Raw genomic sequence first — 17,609 nt, forward strand, 5'->3', positions numbered from 1 at the left:
CCGTGGTAACAATCACCCAGGAAGGTCTCCAAAAACATGTTCCCTGAAAGAGATGTTCCTGAGACAGCCACCATGGGAGAAAGTCTCTTTTCAACTGATCCAGATCTAACCTCTGAGACAGATCTGCATAGTCCCCGTTCCATTGTCTGAGCATGCATAACTGCAGAGCTCTCAAATGGAACCGAGCCTATGTAATGATGTCCATGGCAGCGACCATCAGACCAAATGCCTCCATACATTGAGCCACTAATGGTAAAACAGTAGACTGAAGAGAGACGCAAGAGGAAAGGATCTTGGCTTTTCTGACCTCCATCAGAAATATTTTCATTGATAGGGAATCTATTATGGTCCCCCTTTCCATCCGTGGGAACATAGAAAAGACAACAAGATCTCTGTATGAGAGTTTGCTTGTTAAAAATATGGCACCTGAACCAGAATATCATCCAAATAAGGCGCCACTGCAATTCCCCAAGACCGGATTACAGCCAAAAGAGCCCCCAGAACCTTTGAAAAAAATCTGGGAGCTGTGGCAAGGCCAAACGGAAGAGCTACAAACTGAAAATGTTTGTCCTGAAAGGCAAATCTCAGAAATTTGTGATGTTCCCTGTGAATGGGAACATGAAGGTACGCATACTTCAGCTCTATGGTCGTCATGAACTGACCCTTTTGGACCAAGGGAAGAATAGAACGTATAGTTTCCATCTTGAAGGATGGTACTCTGAGAAACTTGTTTAGATACTTCAGATGTAGAATCGGTCAGAAAGTACCCTCTTTTTTGGGAAACACAAACAGATTGGAATAGAACCCTAAACCCTGTTCCTGAAATGGAACGATCACTCCCAGGTCTGAAAGATCCTGTACACATTTCAAGAACGCCTCTCTTTTTATCTGGTCTACAGATAATCTTGAGAGGTGGAACCTGTCCCTGGGAGAAAAGGTTTTGAACTCCAATTTGCAACCCTGGAGTACTATGTCCACAGCCCAAGGATCTGGGACATCCCATACCCATGCATGGGAAAACCGTGAAAGTCTGCCCCCCACTTGATCCGCTCCTGGACTGGGGGCAGAGCCTTCATGCGGATTTAGAATCATCTGCAGGCTTCTTATTTTGCTTCCCTTTGTTCCAAGACTGATTAGGTTTCCAATATGGTTTGGACTGTTCCTGCTTGGAACAGGAAGGAGAAGACTTTCCTCTGAAGTTACGAAAGGAACGAAAATTACTCTGATGTCCTTTCGATCTATTCTTCTTATCTTGCAGCTAAAAAGATCCTTTACCACCCGTGGTATTGGAAATAATTTCTGCCAGACCGGGTCCGAACAAGGTCTTACCCTTGTAAGGGATCGCCAAAAGTTTGGACTTAGACAAAACATCAGCTGACCAAGATTTCAGCCATAAAGCTCTGCTCGCTAATACCACAAAACCAGATATTTTGCCGCCCAACTTAATAATCTGCAATGAAGCGTCAGTAATAAAGGAATTGGCTAATTTAAGAGCCTTAATTCTGTCTTGGATTTCCTCCAAGGGAGTCTCCTCCTGAAGAGACTCAGACAATGCGTCAAACCAATAGGCTGCAGCACTTGTTACCGTGGCAATACACACTGCAGGTTGTCATTGGAGGCCCTGATGAACATACATCTTTTTCAAATAGGCCTCCAGCTTCTTGTCCATTGGATCCTTAAAAGAGCAGCTATCCTCAATAGAAATAGTAGTTCTCTTAGCCAGAGTTGAAATCGTCCCTTCTACTTCAGGCACAATTTTCCATGACTCCTTAATGGAGTTACCCACAGGAAACATCTTTTTAAAAACAGGAGACAGGGAAAAAGGAATCCCAGGCCTCTCCCATTCCTGAGAAATAATTTCCGTAACAGGGTCTTGCACAGGAAATTCCTCCATTTATTTACAGCTATTTATACAACAAAAGAAAGCGCTGGTATAAGTAGGGGGTGATAGGAAGCTACCCTATTTTAAACCTTCCAATTACACCCTACTTAAACCAGCTCTTTCTTTTGTTGTTTAAATAGCTGTTCTTAATTTTTTTTTTAATTTCTTCTCTGAATCAATATTTAAATGGAAGCACAGTATCATATAAATTGCCCTGAGAATCAGTTTTTTACCTGTTTACAGGAAATACCTCCACAGAGGAAGGAACATCAAAGTATTTATTAAGTTTTACTATACTTTTTAGGGTTGACAACGGCAGTGACATCAGAGTTATCCAAAGTAGCCTAAACCTCCTTTAATAATACACAGAGGTGTTCAAGCTTAAATCTAAAGGATATCACATCAGCATCAGATGAAGGCATTATACTGTCCGAATCTGAGATTTCACCCTCAGAGGCTACCGACATATCCTCCTCCTCAGACTTATGAGAAATAGCAACCTGGTTAGCAGGAACTGGATAAGAAACCTTACTATCTGAATCTCTGACTTTCCTCTTGCGTTTTCTTTGAAGCATGGGAATGGCAGCTAATGCCTCAGATACCGCAGAGGATACCCAGGCAGCAATTTCTGCTTGCAAATAGACTCCACCAGGCGATTGAGAGGAACCGCAGGGCACTGCATGTGGCTCCGCTAAAAATTGGGACATTTGAGGAGAATGCTGTGGCAACGCCTAAACAGCATCAACCTGAGAGAATGGTGGTTTAGAGTCAAAAAGTATATCTTTATGTAAAAGAGTCCTTTAAATGCATGAGGAACAAAAAGGCAAGGGAGTTTCAACATGGTTATTAATGCAAAGCTTGCACTGAGCCAAAGGAGTCAGATCCTGGTCCATAATGGCAAAAAACATTTTAGTTATAAAAAATATTTTACCCGGGGACGGAGCTTGGCCGCGCAGGGAAATGGCTGCTTAAGATACTAGCTCCTAGGCCCCACTACCCAAGCATAATAAAATTAGCTACTTGGCCACCATAAAAACTGCACAGGGAATCACTGAGACACCCAAGAGCGCATCAAGAGAGGACTCAAAGAAACATAGCGCAACACAGGTGGTATATGAGGTGAAAAAGCCAAAAGCAGTGTTCACAGCCTCCACGTTGCGAACCGGAAAAGGCACTCTACACGGAGAGAGACCATCATGTTATCGGGTCAAAGCAAAAGGTGAGAGCGGGTCCCAAATCATATGCCTATACTGTGAAGGAGAAAGGGGGAGAATATCGCACCATATTCTGCACACATACTGAGAAACGTTACACAGGGCAGCAGCAAACCTTAAACACGGGCCACGCAGGAGACCGGGTCCCCTAGTCCTGAACACTACCAGCGCATAAGGTGGAGAGAGACCCTTAAAGTAATAGGTCATAATAAGAGGTGAGAACGGGCCCCGGATTGATACCTCTGCTGTGAGGGAGAAAGGGGGAGAGTAAGGCTCCATGTCTTACACGCATACAGAGTAGAGCAGGCAAGCTTATCACATTTGTGCAGGAAAGAAGCAAGTTATAAAACGGACTGTACAGGAAAAAATAGGCTCCCTAACACCAATAATACTATATCAAGGGGATTAAAAGCAACAGCAAGGTGACTGGCAGTATACCCATCATTAGGGAACTCTGCATACAGAGAAACACCCACCACTTGATATACACAAATCTGACTGTTCTGACTAATGCAGCTATAGAGACCGAGGCCTCTCACAGTGGAAAGTGAAATCAGAACAATCCAACCACAGAAATAACTGCAGAACCTGCTAACCAATACATATTAGACGTCACACAGCCCAGCAATCTGCTACAACGTTGCCTTTGAGTTTACGGTGGTTGACTGACTATTAAAACATACTCCTTTCTCCTGCCCTCCTTTAGCGGTCATGCCTGGCCGCAAATTAAACAGGCCAGATAAACATAACACATCTAAACCAATCCAACAGTACCTAAAACCACAGGAACTAGCTCATACAAACTCAACAATGGACCGAATAACAAATCAAGAACCTGAGACACCACAACAACCACCACCCGATCCAGGGATCAATGCCTCGCTAACCAAAGATGATCTGAGAGCTCTCTGTACAAAGGAAGATGTAAAAATCATTGGAGAAGTTAAAAGCTGGTATGGCGATCTTAAAAAGGATCTGTCAAAAGTTACTAACAGAGTCTCAGCCTTAGAAGAGAATCACAATACCACCTTTAATGATATACAACATATCTCAAAATTGGCTTATGAGCAAGAAGAAACCATTCAACACCTGTTGGAGAGAGTTGAAGACCTGGACAATAGGGGCAGACGTAATAATTTACGCATATGCAGTGTTCCAGAATCAGTACAGAGGTCTGCTATAGAAGGATGCCTCCAAGACCTGTTCAGAACTCTTAAAGGTACAAGCGGCTCTCCTGATATTTGTATTGAGAGAGCACATAGAGCCCTACGAGCAAAGCCACAGCCAAAAGCGCCACCCAGGGACATAATTTTAAAACTCCTTAATCATAAAGATAGAGAAGAAATCCTTCGACACGCTAGGCAGAAACAGAAGTTCACCCATGCAGGCAACCATATACAGATATTTGCGGACTTATGCCCGACAACGCTTCAGAAGAGAATGGAACTCCACTTTATCACATCAGTTCTGAGAGAGCAAAAGATCCCTTTCAGGTGGGGCTTTCCTGTCAGCATTATTGCTACCAAAGGCAATGCTACTGCCATATTTAAAAATTTGGACGACCTTCCCCACTTCAACAAGGTTCTACAAATCAACATCACGCATCCAGAAGAAGAAAGACCCCATACAAGAGAGAAACCACAACCAGAAAGCCCCACTACTGTGGTACCACAGGCAGAACAATTAAAGCATCACTCCCCAACAAGAATGCAAATACCGGACTTGACAGCCATTTGACAAAGGGCTCTCTCCAGTCTGGACTGATCCTTTGAGTGTGCCTCTGTAGCTAAAGGTCGTATATTTATATTAATTTAAAATATGTTTTAGAATGTGCTTGGGGGTGGGGATACTACCCTTATAATTGAACTGTTATAATACTTAGAATTGTTACTGTTTGATGCACTATCATAGCAACAGTTTATATTGCCACTTCAGACTTCTTACTCAGAAGGAATTGAGAATTAGATACTGTTTTATTGTTAATCTTGTTAACAGAACCATTGTACTGACTGTTAGACTTGTATTAGGATATTGCTGCCAGTTAATCACACCAGACTAAAACAACACTGCCCAAGATAACAGGTATTTCTAAGACACAACAATCTAACTCTCCCAGATAAGTCTAGATTAATAAAAACAGAAAATATGTCAAATCTGCAGCCACTCACACTCACAACTGTGAATGTAAAAGGCTTAAATAGCCCGGAAAAAAGATCAATGGTTTTCAGGGATTTATACAAAACCACAGACGACATCCTGTTTATACAGGAAACACATTTTAAGAGAGGTAGAGAGCCAAGACTTCTAAACCATAAATATAGAACCACGTACCTGGCCTCTGGCACCTCCAAAAAAGGAGGAGTGGGCATTTTATTTAAGAACTCAGTTCAATTACAGACCACATACATAGAAAAAGACAAACATGGAAGATATATAATCTTAGTAGGCCTCCTCTATAACAGGCCAGTTACGCTGGCTAATGTATATCTACCAAACAAAGATCAGCATCATCTTTTTAAAACCATATTTCACTCATTGTTGGTACATGCTAAGGGGACATTGTTCCTCGGTGGGGACTTTAACTTACCGCTAGAGCCACAGATAGACACATCCACAGGGTCCACTAGCACACCTAAAAGAGTAATTAAGATTATTAAAAATTATATACACCAACTAAAATTACATGATGTATGGAGAATACAGCCCACATACTACGTTTACCAGAATAGATTACATACTCGCTGACCAATTGGGGCTATCCATGATCACAGAGTCCAGGATTCTGCCCATCACATGGTGGGATCATGCTCCTGTGCAATGTGTGGTGGACTGGCCAGATATTCCACATAGACCCTATATGGAGGTTGGATGAATATATGTTGGGGAACACCTTAACTAAACAAGCAATAGATAAGACACTAGGCAACTACTTTAAAGAAAATGACTCAGAGGAAATAACCCCAAGGACTGTTTGGGAGGCACACAAGTGTGTAGTTAAAAGGGAATTCATAGCGCGGAAGGCAAGAGAAAAGAGAGAGGACAGTTCCTAAACTCCACTTTGGCACAAATAGGGTACTGGGAAAAAGAACATAAACGAAACCCACAATCCACCGACATATTAAAATCTTTAACACAAATCAGACAATCCCTTAAGAATTATCTCACAAAAGAATTTAAAATAAAATCCGCCTTACTAAAACAAAAATACTTTGAGGTAAAGGATAAGACAGGCTCATCGCTGGCAAAAGCCTTGAGACGACACCAGCTTAACACACATATTCACTACATTAAGGACACTCAAGGGGCCATACACAAAGACAGTAAAAACATTGCAGAGACATTCCGACAATATTATACATCTCTGTACAATATACAGGACACAACCACACCACAGTGTATCGAGAGTTACTTGTCGGATCTAGACTTGCCAACACTAGATAAAGAGGAGACCAAATTCTTGGATCTCCCTATAACTATAGAAGAAATAAAAAAGGCAATACAAATCATGCCAAGTGGTAAAAGTCCGGGTCCAGACGGATTTAGCATGAAGTATTACAAAACGTACCCACAACATCTTGTATCCCCACTAGCAAATATGTTTAATTCACTCCTAGACACAAATGGTTTCCCAGAGAATATGCTAGAAGCCCATATTACTGTTCTGCCAAAGCCAAGGAAAGAACCAAATAGGCCCGACAATTTCCGTCCGATCTCATTATTGAATTTGGATATCAAATTTTTTGCTAAAATCCTAGCTAATAGAATAAACCAATTCTTACCCAAACTAATAAATATAGATCAAGTAGGTTTTATACCAGGAAGAGAGGCAAAGGATAATACCTTAAAAGCTTTGCAACTTATATCCCATGTTAAAAACAACAAAACACCAGCGGTCCTGATCGCTACCGACATGGAGAAAATTGGCAATTTTTAAAAGCAGTAATGCATAAAATGAAATTCGGAGACACATTTATTAACCATGCCTTCTCTCTTTACACATGTCCTATGGCCAAGATTAAAGTAAATGGCATGCTGTCGGATACGTTTTACATTAAAAATGGAACAAGACAGGGATGTCCCCTTTCAACTGTACTTTTTGCGTTATCCATAGAAGCGCTAGCACAAAAAATTTGAAACAATACACGAATTAAAGGTATACAGATAGGCAACTCTTAACACAAATTAGCGTTATATGCGTATGATGTTCTGCTTACACGCACGGAGATAGAGATGTCCCTACCAACAACCCTAGAAATATTTCAGAGCTATGGGAAAGTGTCTCATTTTCTAATAAACACTACCAAATCGGAGATGTTGAATATAACGTATGGAGAAAAAGTATTTCACCAACTGACACAAAACTGCCCACTAAAAATACAAAAATTGAAACTTAAATACCTAGGCGTCTACCTAGCAATAGACCCCAAAGTAATATTTCAGGCTAATTATACAACTCTAGAAGCCGCATTAATTGCAGACCTTTCGAGCTGGAAGAACAAGTCTATTTCTTTGATAGGCAGAATAAATGTAATAAAAATGAATGTCCTTTCCAGACTATTATATTTACTACAAACTACCCCTATATAACTCCCACACCAATATCTACCTAAGATTCAATCAGTAATGGAACATTTAATTTGGCAGGGAATTAAACCAAGAGTAGCAAAACAAACAATGTACTTCCCAAGAGAAAAGGGGGGGCTGGGAGTCCCAAATATACACGCATACAAAACATCAATAGCCCTGCAAAACCTAATAGAGTGGTGCACAAATAATATCCATAAGCAATGGGTCCAAATTGACAGACACATAATGGGACTAAGCAATGCTGGAATTGCAGCGTGGTTCCCTGCTAATCAGAGGCCTGCAGTCATACAGCAATACCAGGTGCTAGATGAGTTCTTTCAGACATGGTACAAATTAACAAACACTTCCACTTACAAATCCAACGTCTTCTCCCCCATGCTGCCTATATGTAACAACCTTGCTCTCCCCTGGAACCACAAAGACACTCAGATGGAACTTGGGAGTCACATTAAAAATAGAATTATATCAATATTTCTTCAGGACGGGAAACCCAGATCTTTGGCAACCATTAAAGAAACACACCCTGACATCTCTATAAATTGGTATTCCTACACACAAATATGTCACTATATAAGCACACATCCCAGAAAACAGTTCCTGACCAGAAAATTCACCCCCTTTGAAACACTCTGCCTATCAAACACTACTCCCAGGCACTTAATTTCTATATTATATAAACAATTAATGATAGGAGATAAACAAATGCTACCCACCTATACTAGAACTTGGGAGAAAGAGTTTGGAACAGATATAACAGTAAAAGACTGGCAAAAAGCATTTCTTGCGACCAAAAAAAGCATCAATCTCTGTTAGGGTATTGGAAACAAATTACAAATTCCTCATGAGGTGGTACCTTACTCCCAGCAGACTACACAAATTATACAAAACAGCGAGCAACAAATGTTGGAGGGGGTGCGGAGAGGAGGGTAGTATAACACACATATGGTGGAGCTGTAACAGATTAGATACATTTTGGTCGGAGGTTCTTGGACAGATGTCTGACATAATAGAGAAACACTTGCCAAACAACCCACTAATCCTCCTTTACCTATCTCTCCCTAAACTCAAAAATAATATAGCCAAACTCCTGCTAACTCTGATGATCAATAGTGCTAAATCGCTAATTCCAAAATATTGGAAATCGAACACGATACCTACAATTAAGGAATGGAGAGCACAAGTAGAAAACCTTCTCCAACTGGAGAGATATCCACATTTACAGTTAGGAACCACAGAAACACATGAATTAATGATAACTATGTGGAAACAACATATCTATAAACCTTAATAATTAGCAGCACACACTAAATGCAAGCTTAGGTACATAACATAAGGAGGCTAGACTCTTCCTATAGATTCCTATAGCTATTACTAGGGGGAGTTTACGTGATCAGAGTCTTATTGACTGCGCACGGGTGGTTGGTTACTTGTTCCATAGGCATGCAATGTCCCGAGAGTCTAACCTGGACTCTAGAAATGTCCAACACACATGTTAGAAAGACTTGAATCTGGATTATGTTGATCTTGTGTTGTCTGGACTTTGAGAATGCTTTACTCAATTATAAGAAGAGATGAAGAATAATGAAGGGCAGCAATAATAGACAATGTATGAAATGTGTTCTTAGACAGGCGGTAGTCTGCAGCACTAAGTTACTATGCAATTCTGTACGACATACGTTATGTGTTGTTTTTACTTTTATCATATACAATGTATGAAACTATGTTTTAAATAAAGCTTTTTTGAAAATAAAAAAGAATAAAAAAAAGTTTTTACCCAACACTGCCCTTTTAACAAAAAAAAAAAAAAACAGTTCCCAAAGGTAATTTGTGCCCTCACAAAACCCTACAAGGAATGGTCAGATATGGTTTAAATTTGCAGCACTGCCCAAATTAAAACTAGTAAAAACTGCAACCTCTACACCTTAGCGTTTATCTAAAGGCACCTACCTGCCTTCACTGCACAACAAAGCCGACACTGAGATAGTCTTCCTTGAGCCGTAACCGCTCCGGACTCCTCAGAACAGGAAACAAGCGGTACGTGATCGGCTAACAACAGAGCCACAGCTTACAGAAAGTGTGCATTCTAGCTGATATTAAAAAAAGCCTCCTTTTAGACCCGCCTCCAATGGTCGAGGCAGAGTGAAATAGGGCAGTTAACTTAGAACCGCCAAACAAAAATTATGCCTGTCAACATGGTCTGACTAACAAATAAAAAGTGCAACGTTTCTGAAAAATTAACCCCTGAGCCACCAATAAAAATTAACCCTAATTTAGGGATCGTTCTTCTCTCTAAGTTAGAGCCCCATTGCCTGCATCTGCCTTAAAAAAGATCCTGACCTCAGGATCCAAGTCCCCAATAATGTGCAGCCAAATATGTGACCCTTAAAGTGCCAGAGACTCTTTGTATAAAAAAAAATGGCACTTACCTGCACTTCTAGCCGTCCAGCAAGAGGACAGCTCACCTGATATGAGAGGAAGCCACTCCTCACAGGGACCTGTGGAAACAAGAACGGACAGAGTAAACCTACTCAGGCCTTCTATACAGGGGCAGCAACATGATAGGAAAACTCAGTGAGGCCCAGCCCACAAGTTCCTAACTGCTTTAAAGCCACCACTGCCCTACTGAAAAGACTAACATAGAGTACGGCTAGACCCAATCTTGAAAAGAAAGATCAGAGCAAACCTACTCTGACTTTCAAAATAATAAAATCTTGATTGAAGAACTCAAGACACCAAAAACTTCACCTCCTCCTTGCACCAAAGCCAAAGAGAATGACTGGGGTTTGTGGGAAGGGAAGTGATACTTAACAGTTTGGCTGTGGTGCTCTTTGCCTCCTCCTGCTGGCCAGGAGTGATATTCCCAACAGTAATTGATGATGCTGTGGACTCACCATATCTTAGGAAATAAATATCTTTGGCATCTTGAGATATTTGGAGTTTATACATTATCGAGATGGAGTGATTCCCTGATGAAAGGCTCTAATGATGACATTTTAATTAGTGCTATTAGCCAACAGAGTAAGAGGAAGCCTAGACCAGTTTTTAAGGTTCATAAAACATTTCTGCCATAAGGGGGTGAAATTATGTTTGTACCATTCCTCAGGGTTTTTAGATAAAGTTATTCCTAGATATTTATTTTTTCCTACTGCTTGTGAGAAAGGATTCAACTGTCCAGTAATGTAATGAGTAAGGCTGTTAGCTGAAACGCGTATACCTGTTAGTTTGCAACTTGTCTAAATTTTTTCTGTATAGTATTAACCCCGGGGTGTTTATCCCCTCTCACGTAACTTTTTATGTTTGGTTGTATTCCTGACATACGTGTATCTATATTCACTCATTGCGCTATGGCGCTACTTGTGTAAATAAATATTTTTCAGTGCATAGTACCGCTGCCTGTGCTCCTTTTTCTCTCTTTTCTGTTCTCACAAGGTATATTTACCTTAGTATTACCTACCTAGAAAAGTATATCATCTGCGTAAAGAGAGAATAAAGCACCTTTTGCTAAACAGAATTCCTTCTAACACCTTTCTAAAAATTACTGCTGGGGGCTCAAGGGCAATATTAAAGAGTAATGGCAACAGGGGGCAGCCTTGTCTAGTTCCTTTTTGTAGAGTTATGCTCGATGAAAGCAGTCCATTTATGCTTAAAATGGAGATTGGATCTTGATAGATCAGTCTAATATAATTAACAAAGCAACCTAAAAACCCAAACTGCTTCAAGGCCGTGAACAGATGATCCCAGGATATGGAATTGAATGTCTTTTTGGCGTTTATGGCAAGTAGCGCAAATTTTATCTGAATGTGGAATTTGGTTCTATTTTGTGAAGCAAATTTTCTATTAATAACTTAGCCAGCCTGATATTTTTCTGCAAAATCCTACCCGGCATAAAGCCTGTTTGGCCTGTGTGTATTATGTCTATTATAAGCGACCATCAACTCAATCCATCAACATTATCTTTATCTTTTTATAAGAATGAGTATAACAGAGGCCGTGAAATATCTTGAGGGTTTGATGTTGTTTAAGAAGTAGTTATATAAAGTGACAAGAATAGGAGAGATTTGCTCTTGTAAGATTTTGTAAAATTCCGCTGGCAATTGGTCTGGGCCAGGTGCCTTGCCATTTGCTAATCTAGAAATCGCCTGCATAATTTCTTCTAATGAGATTTCCCTATTGAGCAGTGTTAGCTGATTAGACAAAACTCACAAGGGACATTATACACTCATTTTCTCTTTGCATAAATGTTTTGTAGATTATCTATTTATATAGCCCATAAAGTTTTTTTTTTTTTTTTAAATAAATGTATAGTTTTGCTTATTTTTAAATAACATTGCTCTGATTTTAAGACTACTAACCAAGCCCCAAAGTTTTATGTGAATACTGTCAGCTACCTTCTCCAGCTTGCTCCTGTTTGTGTAAAGGGTCTTTTCATATGCAAAAGAAGGGGGAGGGGGGAGTGTCTTGTTTGCCACTTTCAGTGGGCTTTCCAGCTACCTTTTCAACAGAGCCAAACTGACAGATTCTAAGTAAGTTTTTAAACAGTTTTATACTGGATTTTTATATCAGTATCTGTGCATATTATTTTTTATAGTAGTGTCTATTACATGCAGTTATATGAAAATGAGTGTATACTGTCCCTTATCTTTGTTGGTATCATCTAATTTATCTTCAGAATAACAAGAGAACTGAGAGACACACTGAGACAGAACAAAAGCTAGAAAAACTTACGTGCTTGTCCACAAGGCCAGTGCCACTCAGGGTGCAATCTCTTTTTGCACATCATGCCTTTTCACAGAGAAGAAATATCCTGTCTATTTTCTTGATTTTATGTAAATTGCTCTTAGGTCTTCCTAAGAGTAAAAAGGGGGGAAATTTTTTCTCTGTGAAAAGGCATAGGGGCCTAGTTATCAACGTGTCTACTTTTCCTGCCTTCGCCGGCCCAATACGCCCGCCTAAGCTCGCCTCACATCGCCGCCGCAGTCCTGCAAAAATTTGCCTAAGTTATCAAAAAAGCTGTCAAAAAGCCGCGCACCAAGTACGGTGCGATGAGCAGCGGACTGTGAGAGTTATCACTCATCCGATCTCGCTGCTCTTCGGCTTTTTTACAGCTTTCTTGCTAGCCTGTCAATAAGCACCCACACTAACTACACTGTTCTACCCCCTATACCGGCACCCCCGGAGCCCCCCGCAACTAAATAAAGTTAGTAACCCCTAAACCGCCGCTCCTAGACCCCACTGCAACTCTTATAAATGTATTAACCCCTAAACCGCCGCTCCCGGACACCGCCGCAACCTACATTATACCTAGTAAACCCTATCCTGCCCCCCCCTATACCGTCGCCCTCTATAATAAACTTATTAATTCTTCTCTCTAAGTTAGAGCCCCAGTGCCTGCATCTGCCTTAAAAAAGATCCTGACCTCAGGATCCAAGTCCCCAATAATGTGCGATCTCTTTTTGCACATCATGTCTTTTCACAGAGAAGAAATATCCTGTCTATTTTCTTGATTTTATGTAAATTTCTCTTAGGTCTTCCTAAGAGTAAAAAAGGTGGGAAATCAGATATGGACTCCTTGAACACATGCCCTAGAGATATTCAACTGCACCTCACTGACGAGACCCAAGAGATGCCGAAACGTATGTCTGGGGTTTGTTGTTTGTCTTGTTCAGAGAAGAATTGCCTGGTATTTCGGTGCTGGACTGTCATTGGGCAGGATCAAACTGATATGCTACAGGATATTTATTCTCTGTGAAAAGGCATAGGGGCCTAGTTATCAACGTGTCTACTTTTCCTGCCTTCGCCGGCCCAATACGCCCGCCTAAGCTCGCCTCACATCGCCGCCGCGGACCTGCAAAAATTCGCCTAAGTTATCAAAAAAGCTGTCAAAAAGCCGCGCACCAAGTACGGTGCGATGAGCAGCGGACTGTGAGAGTTATCACTCATCCGATCTCGCTGCTCTTCGGCTTTTTTACAGCTTTCTTGCTAGCCTGTCAATAAGCACCCACACTAACTACACTGTTCTACCCCCTATACCGGCACCCCCGGAGCCCCCCGCAACTAAATAAAGTTAGTAACCCCTAAACCGCCACTCCTAGACCCCACCGCAACTCTTATAAATGTATTAACCCCTAAACCGCCGCTCCTGGACACCGCCGCAACCTACATTATACCTAGTAACCCCTATCCTGCCCCCCCTATACCGTCGCCCTGTATAATAAACTTATTAATCCCTATCCTGCTGATCCCGCACCTCGCCGCAACTAAATAAATAGTTTAACCCCTAAACCGCCGCTCCCTGACCCCGCCACAACCTATATTACATTTATTAACCCCTATCCTGCCCCCCACTACACCGCCGCCACTGTAATAAATTTATTAACCCCTAAACCTAAGTCTAACACTAACCCTAACACCCCCTAACTTAAATATTAATTAAATAAATCTAAATAATATTTCTATTATGAACTAAATTAATCCTATTTAAAACTAAATACTTACCTTTAAAATAAACCCTAATATAGCTTAAATAAAAATAATAATTATATTGTAGCTATGTTAGGATTTATTTTTATTTTACAGGCAAATTTCAATTTATTTTAACTAGGTACAATAGCTATTAAATAGTTATTAACTATTTAATAGCTTACCTAGCTAAAATAAAGAGAAATTAACCTGTAAAATAAAAACTAACCTAAGTTACAATTACACCTAACACTACACTATACTTTAATAAATTATTCCTATTTAAAACTAAATACTTACCTGTAAAATAAACCCTAAGATAGCTACAATATAATTAATAATTACATTGTAGCTATCTTAGGATTTATATTTATTTTACAGGTAACTTTGTATTTATTTTAGCTAGTTAGAATGGTTATTAAATAGTTATTAACTATTTAATAACTACCTAGCTAAAAGAAATACAAAATTACCTGTAAAATAAATCCTAACCTAAGTTACAATTAAACCTAACACTACACTATCATTACATTAATTACATAAATTACCTACAAATAACTACAATTAAATACAATTACATAAACTAACTAAAGTACAAAAAAATAAAAAAAGCTAAGTTACAAAAAATAAAAAAAATAAGTTACAAACATTTAAAAAATATATCAACAATTTTAAGCTAATTACACCTAATCTAAGCCCCCTAATAAAATAACAAAGCCCCCCAAAATAAAAAAAATGCCCTACCCTATTCTAAATTAAAAAAGTTCAAAGCTCTTTTACCTTACCTTAAAAGGGCCTTTCGTGGGGCATGCCCCAAAAAATGCAGCTCTTTTGCCTGTAAAAGAAAAATACAACCCCCCAACATTAAAACCCACCACCCGCATACCTCTAATCTAACCCAAACCCCCCTTAAAAAAACCTAACACTACCCTCCTGAAGATCATCCTACCTTTAGTCGTCTTCACTCAGCCGAGCCACCGATGGAACTAAAGAGGAGATCCGGAGCGGCAGAAGTCATCATCCAAGGGGCGCTGAAGAAATCTTCCATCCGATGAAGTGATCCTCCAAGCGGCGCTGAAGAAGTTGGCGGTTTAGGGGTTAATACATATATTATAGTTGCGGCGGGGTCAGGGAGCAGCGGTTTAGGGGTTAATACATATATTATAGTTGCGGCGGGGTCAGGGAGCGGCGGTTTAGGGGTTAATACATATATTATAGTTGCAGCGGGGTCAGGGAGCGGCGGTTTAGGGGTTAACATGCTTATTATAGCTTGCGGTGGGTTCCGGGAGCGGCAGTTTAGGGGGTAAACACTTTATTTACTTGTGGCGGTGTAGGGGGGGACAGATTAGGGGTGTTTAGACTCGGGGTACATGTTAGGGTGTAGACAGCTCCCATAGAAATCAATGGGATGTCTGTCAGCAGCGAACTTGTACTTTCGCTATGGTCAGACTCCCATTGATTCCTATGGGATCCGCCGCCTCCAGGGCGGCGGTTTGAAAACCAGGTAAGCTGGGCCGTAAAAGTGCCGAGCGTACCTGCTAGTTTTTTGATAACTAGCAAAAGTAGTCAGATTGTGCCGCACTTGTGTGCGGAACATCTGGAGTGACGTAAGAATCGATCTGTGTCGGACTGAGTCCGGCGGATCTAAGCTTACGTCACAAAATTCTACTTTTGCCGGTATCTAGGGCTTGATAACTAAGGCGAATCAGCCTCGCCACAAATACGCTGCAGAATTCCAGCGTATTTGAGGTTGACGGCTTGATAACTAGGCCCCAGTGTGTGCAAAAAGAGACTGCATCCTGAGTGGCACTGGCCTTGTGGACAAGCACAGACGTTTTTCTAGCTATTGTTCTGTCTCAGTGAGTGCGTCTCTCTATTTTCTTAATATTATATTCAGAATATAACTTCTGAAAGAAAAGCTAGAACTGATCCAGGATATTTTTTTGGCAAGGTAAATATTTTTCCCTTGGGTGAGATTGCCCCTATATCATTTTTTTTTCTTCCTACTTTTAGCTAAGTTGGCTAGGAGTTCAGCAGGCTTTGGCGAGTGTCTATTAAATAATGCATTCTTTTTAACATCTATTTGTCCTAGTTGTTGATTTAAAGGGATAGGAAAGTCAAAATTAAACTTGCATGAGTCAGATAGAGCATGTCATTTTAAAACACTTTTAAATTCACTTAATTTTCAAATGTGCTTCGTTCTCTTAGTATCCCTTGTTAAAAAATAAATACGCAAATATTGGTGCTGCTTATTGGTGCCTGCACACATTTGTCTCTTGTAATTGACTAAATAGATATTTTCAGCTTCCTGTCAGTAGTCGCAATGCTGTCCCTTCAGCAATGGATAACAAGAGAATGAAGAAAATTTGATAATAGAATTAAATTGGAAAGTTGTTTAAAATTGTATATTCTATCCAAATCATAAAAGAAAATATTGGGGTTTACAATCCCTTTAAGAAAGACTTTCTCTCTGTTTTAGCCTTCCGATATTCTATCCAGGCTGGGTTTTCTGTATATCTTGCATATTTGTTCTTTAATTGATTGGCTAACTGTATTTCTCTTCTCATTATTATTTTTTTCCTTTTAGACATATTAGCCTTGATTTCTCCTCTAAGGAAGGCTTTCACAGTATCCCAATAAATTTCAGTTTTCGGGAGATAATCTTTGTTAAAGGGACACTGAACCCAAAAATTCAAAATGATTCAGATAGAGCATGTCATTTTAAGCAACTTTCTAATTTACTTCTAATATCAATTATTCTTCGTTCTCTTGCTATCTTTATTTGAAAGGCATCTAAGCTAATTAGCCAGACAATTTTTGGTTCAGACCTGAACAGCACGTGTTTATTGGTGGGTGAATTTATCCACCAATCAGCAAGAACAACCCAAGTTGTTCACCAAAAATGGGCCGGCATCTTAACTTACATTCTTGCTTTTCAAATAAAGATACCAAGAGAATGAAGAAAATTTGTTAATAAGAGTAAATTAGAAAGTTGCTTAAAATTGAATGCTCTATCTGAATCATGAAAGAAAAAATATCGGTTCAGTGTCCCTTTTATTATTATTAGCTTTTGTCAAAAGACGGAAAAACGAACAGCTGTAATAGTTGTTTTTTGAGTCTGTGTCTGTACTTGGAAGAAACTTTTTTTTTTATTTATGAAATCATTTTGCTGCCAAACAGTAAGTAAACTGTCGTTTTTAACTATGGATTTCTGTCTGCATGGTGCTAGGGTTCAGATTAATACAACTGTCATCACAACCATGTTTATCACATATTTAGAATATGCATTATTACTTGGCAGTCGCTTGTCCAGGGGACGGCTTTACATGGGACACACCTTAGTGAGATTTGTTGCTATGACAACAGTAAACAATGTCTGGATCGTGGGCCTGGAAATGAGCGTGGTGACTGAGTGATTATTTCATCATTTGAATACTTTGTTACAGAATGGAAAATATTTGTTTATT

General features: G+C 39.9%; 1 protein-coding gene across 1 annotated transcript in view; it reads right to left on the reverse strand.

Moving 5' to 3' along the window:
* NEK10 (NIMA related kinase 10) overlaps positions 1-17,609 on the reverse strand; it is a 1,556,164-nt gene that overhangs the window by 598,553 nt on the left and 940,002 nt on the right. The gene's annotated exons all lie outside the window — the stretch shown is intronic.

Source organism: Bombina bombina, chromosome 5 (assembly GCF_027579735.1).
Source record: "Bombina bombina isolate aBomBom1 chromosome 5, aBomBom1.pri, whole genome shotgun sequence".
In the NCBI taxonomy this organism is placed as follows: domain Eukaryota; kingdom Metazoa; phylum Chordata; class Amphibia; order Anura; family Bombinatoridae; genus Bombina; species Bombina bombina.